Genomic DNA, 14,831 nt, shown 5'->3' with positions numbered 1-14,831 from the left:
GTATTATGTAACCAATACAGTATTTAAGTGCCCCCTGTGTAAACTAAGTGAAAAGCCTGCTGTTTGCTTTCTTTGCCTCTGTTGTGTATTGGTCAACCGAAGCCGGGTGCTCTGTTTGCTGTTCTGATTACTATTTTAAAAGGAAAGATCCATAGGATCATGTTATCCAGAAACTGAAAAAGAGTTAAACCCCTCTCACTGGGCTTAAGAGAGGGGTTCAGGGCTGAGTGAGAGCCCTCTCGTGGGCTACCCAGGGGTGTCTATTGCCAGGGGAGCTTGTGTCATTTGAAAGCATACATCAAGGATACAGCCCTGCACAATGTACTTTGTCTCTTTATTTTGGCATGTGTGGTGCAGCCGTTGTCAGCGGCCTCTGCAATCTCAGCCACAGGGTTCAGCTGAGCTCAGCAAAGATGAAGATGTGTTAGTGTAGGGTCAAGGAGATGGTGGGAGCTAGTGGGACAACTGGGAATGTTGCTGCTGCTACATCTAGAGCTGCTATCTGGTGGAAACAAGAGGTGGATTTCCTCTTGCTTTGAACCAAGAGGACTTTGTGGGCTTTCCCCCTAATTTACTGTTATTGATCTGCCATCAGCTCCTTGCCCAGTTAAATCCTTTATTCAAGGTGCTGGATCTTAGGAGCACAGTGGTTTCCCATTATTGTTATAATCTTTTGCCAAAGAGAGATTCCCCCTTCTCAGTAATGCACCAAAGTGGAAGTAATCGCTCTTTTTTCTTCTTGCATTTGTCCTTTCCTGTTTCATTCACCGATTGAAAAATGGCTAAAGAGCAGCCCCCATTTCACCTCCCCTTTTCCCTGATTGACTCAGCAGCTCCTGGGACAGAGAGAGGAGAGGGGCCTCGAGGTCACAACCTTCACAATCTTCAAAGCCCCTGCCGCTTCCAGCAGCTGTCACAGCTCTCACTGACCATATCCCCAGAAGGTCAGCAAAAAAATAAACACTGGGGCCCGACAGGTCCCCTTCTCATGCAAACTGGCCATTTCCCTCCCCAGCTCCCATTCCATGCATAGATTACACATTGGAGACCCCCTTGGATTTGCACAGAGCTATGCAAGAGCAAAATGCCACAGAAAATAAAAGCAGAAGGGCTTCCTGGGCAGGCAGGGTGGGAAAAAGAAAAGCAGCTTCCTGAGCTCTCCATGCCCACCCACAGGCTGCTGCAGCCATTTTGTGTGCGCAAAGCCTGAAGGTGAAGCTGGGGAGGGGGCTGACTTTTCCCTGGGAGAAAGACTGCAGGGAAGAATTCAGCTTTTGTATCTACTTGTGCATGTGAAGGATGGAAGATAGAGAGAACCCAAAAGAAATAGGAAATAAAGCATAGACTGTAAAAACCTTTTCATTAGGATTAGATTGCATCCCTCTCTTACAGCCAGCCTGTTTTCTGCACTCACCTTCCTCTGCAAAAAGTCATGATGAAGCAGAAATAATGCCAGGGAGAAGCACAGGTTCAAAAGGCCAGAGCAGGAAGGTCCTTTGCTGAGGAAATACCCTTGCCCAGCCCTCTTTTATAGAAGTATCCATTTCACCATGGCCACTAATAATCAAAGGGCTATTTCCTGGCCTTCCCAGATGCAAAGCACTGTTCTCATCTCCATTATTGCACACCCTTCCCCTCCCGCCTCACACTCACTTCCCTACCCGTGCTTCCCCATGGCTGAACCCAGCACTAGGGCACGACTCGAGTTTTTCAGGCTCCACAGTGAAGGAAGACGCTCGTTTCCTATTCCCGTTTTCGGCCTCTCCCCACGAGACCAAACGGGCGAGCAGCACACCGGATCGCAGGGCAAAAACTCGTCGAGGGCATTTTTATCTGCGAGGGGCTGCCAGGGAGGCAGGGAGGCTGCGGACCTGCAAGAAACTCCCCAGGAAGAAAAGGCAGGGACAGGGGCTCGGGGGTCACTTTTATTTATTTGGTGCTGGCCGGGTACAGCAGAGGGGCTGCCCCAGGCCCCGCGGCCGCGGGGAGCGCGGCCTGGGTCGGCGGGGCGGGGAGCGGCGGCGGGCCCGGGGCAAGCGGTGCGCGGAGCCGCTCACCTTGTCCTGCCCCTGCGCGCACGCTCTCCGCCGCTGCGTGTTTAAACAAAGAAAGTTGCACAACCAAAGTCCGTCCGTCAGTGTCGTGTGTATCCCCTCCGCCCCGTTAAGGTGGCTCCCGGGTGCGGCGGGACGTCCCCGTCCCCGCGCGCTGTCACCGGCTCGTCCCCGGCTCTCGCCGCTCCCCGGCGCACTGACGCCCTTTCATTATTGCACTGCTCGCTGCGACCGTGACAGTAGTGCAACAGGGAAAGAGGGGCAGCCCGGCCGGTGGTCCCAGCGCTGGCACAGCAGCTGCGGCGGCTGCTGGGCTGGGGGCACAGAGGGAGAGCCCGGGTGGGGTGGGAAGATCCTGGCTTTGTCCCCGAGCTGGCCGCCTCCCATTGGAATGATGCTGAGGGGCAGCTCACGGGGAGGGGGGGGAGCTAAACCGAGGGTAGCGGCAGCCGTACAACGGGGAGGCGGCGGGCACGGCCTCGCAGTATGGCTCCAGACCCTGCCCCGTACCCGGGCCGGCGAGGCGAGCCCCGCCGCCCCGGGGAGACTCGCGGCAGCGGCCCCGCGGCAGCTCCGCCGCGCCCTGATCCGGCCCTCAGTCCCCTCCCACCACCCCTTTCCCTGGGCCCCTGAGGTCCCGAAAGGGACCGCGGGGACCACCTGAAATGGAAGGCAGGGCCACCCACTCGGCCATCCCGGCTGCTGTCAGCCCCCAGCTGATCCTCACAAAGCAGAGAGGAGATTTAACACCCCCATCCCTGCTTCGTTCCCACGTACCTCAGAGAGCAGCTCTCGGGAAGGGCCGGAGGCAGTGCCCGGCCCCGCTGCGCCGCCCGACCCTGGAATAGCTCCGGGTGCGGGGCACGGTAGCGGAGCCCGGCGGCGGGCCGCACTCGCCGGGCAGAGGCATGAGCTTTGTTTCGCTGAGGTTGTGGGGATTAGAGTCTCGGCCTCTTTGTGCTGTGCTCTGCTTTGCACCACACTGGTTTTCGGTTTGGGATCAGCTACAGAAACAGCAAGTATGGCTATGTATCTCCTCCCATCCTTTGGTGGGTGTTTACATCAGTATGTAATATAGACACCCTTCAAACGTCTCAGAACTCATACTATTTTAGAAAGGAACCATTATGGGTTTCTCTGGTTTCAATCACTGCTTGTGTTTTAAACATGAAGCCGTTTTGAATCCTGTGTGATAGATAGCATCAAAAATATGCCCATTACTCACAACCTGAGTCACCAGATTAGCACGATTATTTGTCACAAATAACATCTCTGTACAATTATTCACCTATCTAACAACACTCAGCATTTCGCAACTTTTCCCTTAACTCGGTGGGCATATGGGGTTATTTTTTCCTGCTGTGGCTTTCTTCTCTCCATGAAGAATAACCCTCAAAAGAAAAGACCCTATAAGCAATATTGCACTACTACCCTGATCACAAAAGCAGAGGCAATATTGATAGGGTCTCATCCTTAAGGTTAGGAAGCTGGAAAATGTGTCTTGCAGCAGGTGACTGGAGGGAGCTTCATTCCATGCCTGCAAATGGGGAAGGGGTAAAAAGTTAGAAAGCAGTCCACTGCCCTATGGATCACAGCACCACGTGCTCCTGGGAGAGTGAGGATGCAGGAATGGAGTAAATCTCTGACCCGCAGAATCTGTGCACGGGCACTACCCCTTTCTCCCAGGACACATTTAACTCTGGTATGGATTTTATCCAGGTTTCTGTACCTCCATCCCCAACTCTCACTTTCTTCTGTGTAAATTTCTCTCCTTTATTAATAGCCTCAGTCAATCAGCTGCCTAGCTGTCAGAGGCTGGGATGTGCTATTTATTTGATTAAATGATAGTTGTATTTTGAGCCTCTTAGTAACAGGCATCAAGCCCTCAGAGAACTTCCTTTCTAGGGCTGTCCTACTTGGAGAGCCCAGTGTTTTAAATATCCCTCCCTTCATTGGAAATCACGGGATTAAGTACACACCAAAAATTAGAAAGCAAAACAGGATCTCCAGGGCTGGCTCTCCAGCACTGACTTCACATTTATGCACACAGGTTAAACAGTGTTTGGAGACGCACGGGTGTTTTGCCCTAGCTTGTTTTGTTTGGCTTTTTCTTCTCTTCCCCCTCCCCAGCACCTTTTCTGTCCAAGGCTGGAAGGCACAATCTTCAGCTGGGGCTGGCTTAGTGTCGAACACACTAACAGCCACAGAAATTACTCCCAGGGAAGGGCTGAGACACCTCCAGCTTCAGGAGTGCTTTGCCAACTAGACTCTTCCTCTACACTCTGGCTCCCAATTAACCTGCCCCAGTGCATTTGTCACATAGGAACACTTGAGAGCCCAGAAGAAGGGGAAGGAAATTTCATTCCCAGGCTATCCCAAACCAGGTAATGATTTTGACACATTAAGCTTCTCTTTCCTCAGTCTGCTTTCCAGTGGATTAAATTGGAGTGTAATGAAGGGACAATCCCCTAATTCATGGATTCCTGGCTAATTTATCCATGCCACATTGAGCTGGTCTTTGCCATTGGAGGTCCCTGGCTTTTGGCATGCTGGTGTGAGGCAGCCCTGCATCCTCTTTGATGCTGCCTCACTTGCCAAAGAAAAAGGAACTAGGTAAGCTCCATTCAGTGTTTGGTTTTTTCTAATGCTCAATAATCAAAATCTTCAATCTGTCCCAATCCCTCCTTTTCCCTATCCCCATCCTTTGTGATGCTTGTGGAAGAAAATGGGGATCTTTATTCCACATTACTTATTTATATTAAATCTTTGCTCACACTAATTAAAAGGCCACATTCACAGAGATTGCTGAAAGCAGCTCATAATTGAGTTTTATCAAACTTCTGTATTCTTGCTACCTTGGCAAAGCCTCAGGTTAAATCCTGCCATTGCTTCTCAACAATCCCTGCAACCTAGACATCCAGTTGTACTGAGAACATAAAAAAAGATGCAACTAGGCTCAGCCTTACCTTTCCATCTATTCCCGTCCAGTTTATTTTTTTTTTATTGTTTACCATGTCTTTTCCACTCTTCAGCCTCGATGTTATCTCAAACAAGACTTAGGACATAATACACACAATTTAACTTCTCCAGTGGCCAAGAGACAAACCTACTGGCAAGCTTACAGTGGAAACACACAATCTGCACATGAAGTGATGTTACTGATGCATGGATAGTGTGGGGGAAAGCACGATTTGACAACTTTCTCACAACTTAAATAGTTCAGTAGTTGCAGAACCTACAACTGGCAGGGGAGGGTAAGGGATGTAATTAGAAATGTCAGCCACAAGTTCCAAGCAAAGGCAATTAAGTTGCTTTATGTTTCTGGATCTGTGCTGAGAGCCTAGATGTGTCTCAAAAATGTCCTTATCTCTAAGTGGTGTATTGGCACAGGCCTCCCTACACATTGCCTTTATTTTTTTTTTTTTTAACAAAACAGGAAAAATAAAGACTGAATCAGCCTTCAATAGTATTCCAATAGTATTCCACCTAGTTTGCAAATGATATGCAAAGCCTGGGTTGCACTATGTCCTATAGCAGGGAGACTCTCTGGAATGTATATGGGGGTTATTTTAAAATAAACGTTTAAACACGAGATTATGAAATGCATGCTATTTATACACTGTGAGGCTCAGCATCTCTAGATATGTTTAGAAACCTCTCTTGCCTTTAATCACAGTTATAGAAACTAAATGGAAATGTCACCCAGAGTAGTATGGAAATAACACTTTATATGTTGCTCAATAATGGAAGCTCTTTTTTTGGCAGTGTGTGTGGGGGAGTCTTACTGTAGTGGAGCCTTTGCTATGTGTTTAAGTCCCCTTTTTCTGATGTTAGGAGACAAATAGACTGAAGTGTCCTTACGATGAAGCGTTTGGATAAATAAAGTAGTGAGCCGAGTCTCTGGAGCTGAGAGGCCTCTGCTCTTCGTGAGATCAGAGCTTGCCTTCCCTGGTTTAGCTTAGGGAGGCATTTCTCCTTCCCTTTGTTGCTGTGTTGTTTGTTTATTTTTCTTGTGGTTAAAGATGCCACTGGGGCAAGTGGTTTTTTAAAAATTTCATCTCAGTTACAATCTCACAAAACATAGAAGGGCACAGTCCAGCCTTGTTTCCCTGGCCACTGCCAGTTCTCTAGCCTGAGGAAAGGAGACCATTTAAAAGACATCTTGCAATTAAATACATTATATAGTTTACAATATATTTTCTGCAGTGGAATTGACACTATCACCAAAGGTCAAAGCAAACACTTTAAACAGCCGTAGGCTGAAGTTGATTTAGAGTTTTCCATCCTATTTAATAATTTTATCATTGTTTTAAAACTGGGAAGTGTTGCCTTTTTAATTTTTTTTTTTCTTAAGAGATAGAAAATTCTTAGCATTCCAGTCCTGGCTCCTTAAGTCTATCTAGCAAGTTTGTACAAATCTGTCCAGAAAAAAAGGGGATTCTTGCTTCCATGCAAGAGTCAACTTGTCCAGGTGTGAGACTCCAGAGAGTAAGGGTTGATAATCCTCTCTGAAAACATCACCTTCCCAAGTGTGTTTCACCCACCGAGTTCAGGGATTCTGTCACCCACAGCCACTTACCAATACGTTCCCCTTCTCCTGAAATCAGGAGGGATTACACTTCAGAATGTCCTGCCATTTGATTCTTGTTCATAATATTTAGTTTGTGGGTTTCAATAACCCTTTTCTCAGCAGCAATATTTCCTCGGCTGGCAGAACCCAGATCTGCGTCAGTGAGCTCCATTAAAAGGAATGACAGAGCTCCTTAAACAGCCCAGACTTTGTAACCCCACAATACGGCTTTTCTGCATGGTGTTTACCAGCGCTCTGCTGTCTGACGGGGGAAAAAAAAAAAAAAAAAAGAAAAAAGACGACTTATGGTACTAAATGCAGGAGGAAAATAGGGCTAAATACTATCACCCTGGAAGTGCCGATCCCACTGTTGGCCCTGCCTGTACAGGGCAAGTGAAAGGCCTTGTAGTTGCCTTGGCTGGGGAAGAGAACATGTGAGGCTGATCCTGAGCTCCCCCATATAACTCTTTCCCCCATGGCAAGGGCCAGACTCCCCTCATCACACACCCAGCTGCCCCCAGCCCGCCCAGGCCCGCAGGGACAGGGCTGCGGTCTCTGCACGGGGCCCCGAGCCCGAGCCTGCACAGCCGGGGCCAGTGGCACGGCACGAGGGGAAGCGACACCTCCTGCCCCAGCCCGGCCGCCTCCCTTCCCCAAACCACCCAAGAGCGGCCAGAGCAGGAGCGACCTTAACACAGATCTAGCACTCAATGCAATGACTCAAAAAGTCCCCCTGAAAAAAAAAAATCCCTCTGAAAACTTAAACCATCTGATTTCACTTTCCGCTCCAATTGGTTGTGTAGCCAGGGCGCAGGTCTGGCCTCCTCCACCACACTAATACCCTATGTGTGCTGCCTCCACAGAGGAGGGGTTCTTTTAACAAGTTTATGCAACAACAGGATGGAGGCTCTGCCGGAGCCCTTCCCCCCGCAGCCCGACCTGATTCCCCGCATTCCTCCCGCGCCCTCCCCCTCCGACCCAACTGGAGACAAACTCTGGCATCTCCACACACATGCAAATGGTTTCCCTTGCACAAATACAGACTCCTGAAGGGGCCTTTGCTTCCGAATCCCCCCTCTTTTTTTTTTTTTTTTTTCTTTCCTCCAGTGCTTTTTTTTTTTTTTTTTTCGCTGTTACATTCCTCAGCCAGGCAGGGTTAAAAAAAAAAGGAAAAGTGGGGAAGGGAGGGTTTGGAATGTGTAACCTCCATCCCAGGCACAAATGTGCAGGGAACCCCATCCTCTCCCCTCACACCCCTGGGGCCTGCCTTCCACAGAGCTGGCGCTCAGCAAAGGGCGTTTGTGGGCTCCATCGCCCCAGCCAGAGCCAGGAGCCCTCAGAAGGTTGTCCCTCTCCCTTTCCAAATGGGATATGGTCCTTGTCATCACGCAGATCACACAGGCCTTTCCCTGTATCACACGCCTCAAATTCCCCCCATGCCCAGGGGAGGTTTTGAAGCGTAGTGACCATATTATTTTTAAAGACATAACTTCATGCAGGAAAATAACTATGCATCTATTTCCCCTGTGATTTCTCCACCTCCAAACAAGGCAGGCTCACATGTCTGAGAGGCCATCTTACAGCCCAGCATCAGCCCCACCAAGGCTTTCACTAGCACTTATTTCTATTCGCTGATGGGCTCACACGAGCACACAAACACACAGAGAACAAAGCGTTGCCCTGCTCCAGGGTGGCTTCCAGCTCCTCACTGGTCCACCCTCCTTCCCATTCTTCCTGGCCAGGGGCAGCAAAGGGCCCTTCATGCTCCCACTCTGGTCACTCTTACACTCCTATTGATGGCAAGGGGGGAAGACAACCCCTAGCAAATCCCTCAGAAATTTTACTCTTTCCTACCTCTTCATTAATCAAGAATTAGAAGGAAGAAGAGGGGGAAGTGCCAAAGCTACATAAGCCTCCCCGTTCCTTAACACACATAAAAATGGCAACTGTGCTACAATGCAGAGATGGATGAAAAGAAAAGCTCTAGAGAAAAGGAGCCATGGCGGCTCGAGTTTCCTCCACTGAGGCCCGGGAATGCACTGCATGGGCCACCAGCACCATGCCTCCGGTTCAGGCATGGAGGCTCAGCCTTCTCCTCTGGGCGCGAATGGGACGCAGCCTTCAGCTCACCCCAGAAACAGAAGGGCTGGAAAGGTGTCTTTTGTCTGCTCCCTCGGTCATTGGAGAACTGGAGTGCATTATTGAGGATTCGGCTTCTCCTCAACTGTCTAAAATGGGACACGCTCCCCACCTTAGGATGTGGTCCTCCATTTTCTGCCTCCCCATGGCTTGCTCACCAGCACATCCTGGCCTGGCTTGGGATGTGCTGTGCAATCTGAAAGCACTCGTTTACCTAGATTTGATTTCCAATATGACGGCTCTCCCCACCCCCACCCTTTGCTCCCAAGGTAACAGCTCAAGGCTTCAGGAAAAAAAAAAAGAGAGAGAGAGAGAGAGAGAGAGAGGAAGGTCCCATCCCCCAGCTCTCCAAACCCCTTTCTTAGCAGCTGCAAGCGAAAATACCACATCTGCCTCCAACTACACCGCGAGTGACAGTCACCAACATATTGTTATTTAAAGATCAATTCTGAATGCAGTGTTCCTGTTCCTAGGCCTACATCATCCTCACATCTCTCAGCCTCGCTTCACATTGCTGTTGGAAAGTGCAGGGACAGATTGTCTTTCAAATCCTATTGATTATTATTTAGGTATCTTGTACTATTTTTTTAAATGAAAATGAAGGTATCAATATTCCTTTAATCTTAACAGTAATTTCTCTAAAAGTGAAATATGATGGAACTTGAAAAATACATCAGTAGGAAGCAAAAATTAAATTGTCTGTAAATACATGGGTATATATTAAAGTCACTGAATTCTATGAACAACAGTAACATCCTTAGGTTCATAAATCCCTAATTTTTAGAGCAGAGGAAGAAAATATTCAAAGCTGGTAAGGATATTTTTAATGGTGGTGATTGCTCTGAAGGAGGACAAGAGGGCTTTAAAATGTGAATAGGCCAGCTTTTTATTTTACAACTTGGACACACAAACCCAAGCTAGTGGCAGAAAGGGCAATCCATTTTGTACACTGAAGCAGTCAAAACGGGGGAACAAAACCCAAGGAATTTCCATACAGAGCTCTGAACCCAAACACAAAATAAACAAACAAACACAAGGCAAGGGTAGGGATTTTTAAAGCAATTTCTACATGATCTTGACATTTTAATGCTCATTTGAGCCTTTGTGGTAGAGGGAAGAAATCAGAGTAGGGGGCTGGTTCCCTACTAAAATGCATTAAATAACTACAGAATGCCATAATGTCAGGGGCTGGGTGTGCAACAGTAACTGATCATAAAGGATGTATTAGGACTGGAACCAAATGCTTTGACAATATTATTGCACTGCTTTATTTGTGCAGACAGTAGTGCAACATTGTCAGAGCCAGCGATACCAGCAGCCACTGTCACGTTCTGCACAGCTGTCCCTGCATCCTTTTGTAAGGGACTGTTACATTACAGTGTTAACCACAATAACGTTTTTATGTTTAGCCCCAATAAAACTCTGCATGACAAAGTTTATTTGCAATCGTAATTAGACAAGGTAAAAAAAAAATAAAGAAAACAACAAAAAGTTAGTTTAAAAAATGACAGAAAGAAAGGAAAAAAGGGATAGGGATAGAAAAAGACCACTGTTACTATGGCTTGTTAAACAAACCATTCAAGTCTTCTGCTACATGCCCAGTATATCTAGGCACGGTACGTTATAAAGGTTTTATACAATAAAATATTTTTCTACCATAACGGAGGATAAAATAAGACGGGACATAATTCAGTATCCCCAAACGTATGTGCTTCCATAAAACCCAAATTGGTCAGTCAATGAATCTGAACTAGACAATTTAAATAAATCACAGAAAGTGCCAGCCCTTTCCTGTGCCTTCAGAAGTTTTCTTAATTGTGCTGTGATTTTATCATGGTTGACCAATACTGATAAAAAAGCCTGGGGGTGTGGTGTATATATAGAATGGTATAAATACACAGTGCTTTGATTTGCTATGGAAAATGTTACAGAAAAGATGAGACCTATGTACAAAAATATCTAGTGCCTGTGCTTCAATCTCACACATATCTGTGTGTGTGACCACTCTAAAATTACAGCATACACACCAGAGATTGCTAGAAACATACAGCAGCATTAAATCCCTGTCAACATTGATAGGGACCACCTTAAACATATAGGAGAAAGTTTCTCTAAGGGGAAAAATTATAGGGAAATCATTAAAAATTTCAGTGTAGATATTGTATGGAACAGTGTAGAAATTAGTAACTAATTACTCACAAGCTATTGGTAAACAAAGCAAGTAAAGGGGTGCCTTGAAAGCTCTCAGAAATGTTTGGAGCTTATGTCTGAAATAGGATGTTTAAATTATTCCAGCCCATTTCTATAGACAGACACATAAAAATGTATAACCCAGAATCTCTCTCCTTATTTAAAACCACTCCCACATGTATAAAACCTTATTTCACACACGTGCATAAATACACTGGAGGAGGCATCTATTTTAGGGTTGTTTGCCCACTCTGAAGAGGGTGGGCTGCTAAAGGGGGTCATGTTTCTGCCAGCCAATGCCCTTTTAATATTGCACTGCTCATCATAATTGCCAGTAGTACAACAGAAAAAGGGCTCTGGACAACAGCATACTTCAGAGACTTTCCAAAATAAATGATAAATCAGAAACTTCTCCAAGTGATGGCTTCTGTGCATGTTTTAGTGTAAAACAGATTTGTTACATTCAAAAAAAGGAATTTCTTCAACAACCACATTGAATCAATATCATTCTTTAAAATTAATTTTAATATTTCACAACTGCTTGTTCAATTAACTTCAGCAAGAATTTAGGTAAGCTTGCTTTAGGGACTTTTTTTTTTTTCCTTATCAATAGTAAATGAACTGCATTAGAGCATGTGAAAGCAAATACCAGAACTGGGATTGTACTGCTTGCATTTTAGCACCTCAGTATTTTACAAAAGTAGGTATAATGAACTAAAGTACACAATGGAGAATAAATTAATATCCTTTCTCTTGCTTTCTTCTGAATCAGCTGTTAAAATAATTGCTCCTTACATGCTTCTAGTACCTTAAATTATTCACTTCTACTTGCTAAGGAAGTCTTGCTATTTTAGAGGCATCTAAACAAGCTTTCAAAACAACTGCCATCCAGCAGTGAGAAACCTTTAAAAGTCACCTACTTGCATCATGAAAACATTATTATTGTAATTGTAAATTTTCCTTTTTCAGAAAGAATATATGGGTAGTAAGGAGAAAACATCAGTTAATCATTACAAATCAGACATTCCAAATAATTTTAGCAATAAGTAACATTTAAAAGTCAACTTAATCTTTAGGCTCAAACTGTTTACCATGTGTTTCTCTAGACAATTTCAAACTTAAAGCTGGAAAATGTAACTATTTGTTCAATAAGAATCACTTGAGAAATTATAAAATTATTTTATTTCAAACAATGCAAAGAAATTCTATGCCAAGAAATCCAAACTTGAAAACAACTTTCCATGAACTCTATAGACAAGTAAGAATCATACCAGATGCTAAAATAAATTAAACTAATTTCGTTCTGGGAGAGTTTGGGCTGAGTGAGAAAATTCACTACATGAATTCTAGTTGTCACTCTATCATAGTAGTATTAACACAAAGCCAATTGATTTGGAAATGTCCCAACCCAATTAGAATCTTAAATTGTATCATTCCTGTTTTCTCCCTTTATTTCAATTTTTCCTCCTTTTTTTTTTTTTTAACAATAATTTACCCCTAATCCAGAAACCTAGACTGGTTTGGAGATTAAAAAAAAAAAAAAAAAAAAAGGAAAAAAGAAAAAGAAGGAAAGAACAAGAAAAGAAAAAAAAAAAAAAACCCTAAAAGAATTTGCATTAAACCTTAGGAAGTTTTTTTTTAATTCCAGAGCCCCAAGTCTGTGTTTGAGGGTACAAGCTTTCCTTACACAACTCAAGGACCACACACTGGAGGGAAACGGAGCGGAATTGGGGCAAAGTGCAAGAATGCCAAAGAAACACTTTGGGTTGCGCACCCTGGTTTATTGCAAAAACTCTGGACTATTTAAGCAAAGCATTACTTTTACGAGATTTAAATATTAAGCCAATATAAATACTGGCTGGAGATAGCATGTGACTTATTGCCTCGCTCTTTGGGGGTTTTAGCAAAAAAAAAACCCCAAAAACCAAACCAAAACAACAAAAAGAGGGAGTATCTAAAACAGGATCTTTTAACAAAAGAATTCTACGTGGTATCTAGACAGATAGGAGTTCTGCTGGGTTTAAAAATGTGAGTAGTATTTTGCAGGAGGAGCGCTGTGGCACAATGAGAGCGGGCAGCAGCCGCGAGCCCTCCCGTGGAACAGCCCTCGCGCGAGCTGGGGGTGGGGAGGGAGCGCTCGGCTCCGGCGACAGGAATTTCATCCGTGGGATCCACTCACTTTCTCAGGAGTGTTTGCATAGTGTTTGAGAGGAGGAAAAGGGGGGAAAAAAAGCTCACCACTACCTAGAGATTTCCAGCCCAGCCCGCCGGCACTCGCCTCTCTCCCGGCGCTGTTCGGCGCACGGGCGATGCGCTCCGTGCCGTCCCCGCTCCCGCTCCGCTCCCGGCGGGCACGGGCACCCATTCCACACTCCTGCCGCTCCCAAGTTCCATCCCCAGCCCCGCTGCCGCCCTCGGCGGCTCCGGCTGCCCGCTGTTTTCAACGCCTCGAATCGATCGCACGCCAGAACGCAAACCGACCGGCCAAACTTCACTCGGGCAATCGCCACATTTACAATGCGGGAGGAAAGGACTCCCGCACTGCCCGCTCCGCGGGGAAATCTCTCCGGGAAGCGCACGGCCCCGCCGGGGAGCTTCCGCACGGGAGGTGGGCGAGGGGCGCCGCCGTCAAGCGGCTCCCCCTCCCCCGCCCGGCCCCGCGCTCCCCGCCGGGTCCCCCCGCCCCGCGCCCTCGCTGCCCCGGGCGGGGGGCGCCGCTCGGTCCCCGTCCCGCCGCCGCTCGCCCCGCGGGCCATTGTCAGCGCCGCGCCCCCCGGCACCCAGCGCCCCCCCGGGCCCGCGCTCCCGCCATTTCCGCCCGGGCGGGCGGATGCGGCCGCGGGCGGCGGCAGGGCCGGCGGGCCCCGGGCGCCCGCGGTACCTGGCGGCGGGAGGGACGACGGACTGGTCCCCGCGCCGCGGGGGGGAAAGTTGCCAAAAGAGGCGCAAAAGAGGCGGCGGGAGCGGCGCGGCTCCGCGGCCCCCCGCCCGCCTCCCGCCGCCGCCGCCCCGGGCGCGCCTCGGCGCGGGTCCCTGATCGCTCCGAACGTGGGCAAATCCTCCGGTACCAACCTCATGGCCTCCCCGCTCCAGCCTCCATCTTTGACTAGTTGACATTCAGCTCCTGCCTGACCAACTCCTCATTAGCATACCTCCCCCGCCATTGGCCCGGCCCTGCGCTAGTCTTTGCCACCGCCTCCGCCATTGGCTCCCGGGGAGGATGTTTAAAAATATTACCCCGCCGCCCATTGGCGCCCCGGTGGCCACGTCACGGATCGCTCTTTATTTTAACAATGAATGCACAAACACATTCTTCCATTCACAAATTTTTTTTTTTTTTTCAGTAGTTTGCCCGCCTTTTCTCCAACTACATTTTCATTGATTTTTTGTTTCAACTGAGGGGGTCCCGGTTGTAAACAGATAAATCAAAGGCGAACAGAGGGGGGACCTGAGCAAATATTATTTTCTCTCTCTTTTCTCTTTTGTTCGGCAGTGCTGGTGTTGGGGGAACAAAACTGATCCCCAGCCGTCCCGGATCGGAGAGGTGTGGTCGGGGGGGGTGGGGGCTGCTCTGCCCAAGAGGTTGCAACTATTTTGTGTCTATTTCGCTTTCAAAGCTGGACCTCTCTCCCGCAATTAGAAAAGCAACCTCTGCCCGGGCAAAAGAAACCGCTAAATTAGTCAAATTTAGAATAGTAATTATTGCCGTGGGTGGGGAGCGTTCGCGGGGGCGGCTCGGTGGGTGCGTGCCCACGGGGAGGCTGCTCCGCTCCCTCCCGGAGCGGCGGCGGCGCCCTGGACGGCCGCGCTCCCCTCCCGCTCCTCCCGCCGCCGCGGGCTGAGCCAAGCAGGGGATTTAATTGTGACCGACTGAAACA

The 14,831-nt window shown here is 47.8% G+C and overlaps 1 long non-coding RNA gene across 1 annotated transcript; it reads right to left on the bottom strand.

Annotated features, from left to right (window-relative positions):
• Positions 1-1,991: 1,991 nt before the first annotated feature.
• On the bottom strand, positions 1,992-14,088 carry LOC137484749 (uncharacterized). The gene is made up of 3 exons (XR_011005006.1): positions 14,026-14,088; positions 6,634-6,886; positions 1,992-3,591 (listed from the first exon to the last, which is right to left on the bottom strand). It is a non-coding gene; the product is annotated as an uncharacterized lncRNA (long non-coding RNA).
• Positions 14,089-14,831: the final 743 nt, after the last annotated feature.

This window comes from Anomalospiza imberbis, chromosome 18, assembly GCF_031753505.1.
Source record: "Anomalospiza imberbis isolate Cuckoo-Finch-1a 21T00152 chromosome 18, ASM3175350v1, whole genome shotgun sequence".
Taxonomy (NCBI): Eukaryota; Metazoa; Chordata; class Aves; order Passeriformes; family Viduidae; genus Anomalospiza; species Anomalospiza imberbis.
Note: the sequence above shows the minus strand (reverse complement) of the source record. Positions and strands in the feature narration are given on the sequence as shown.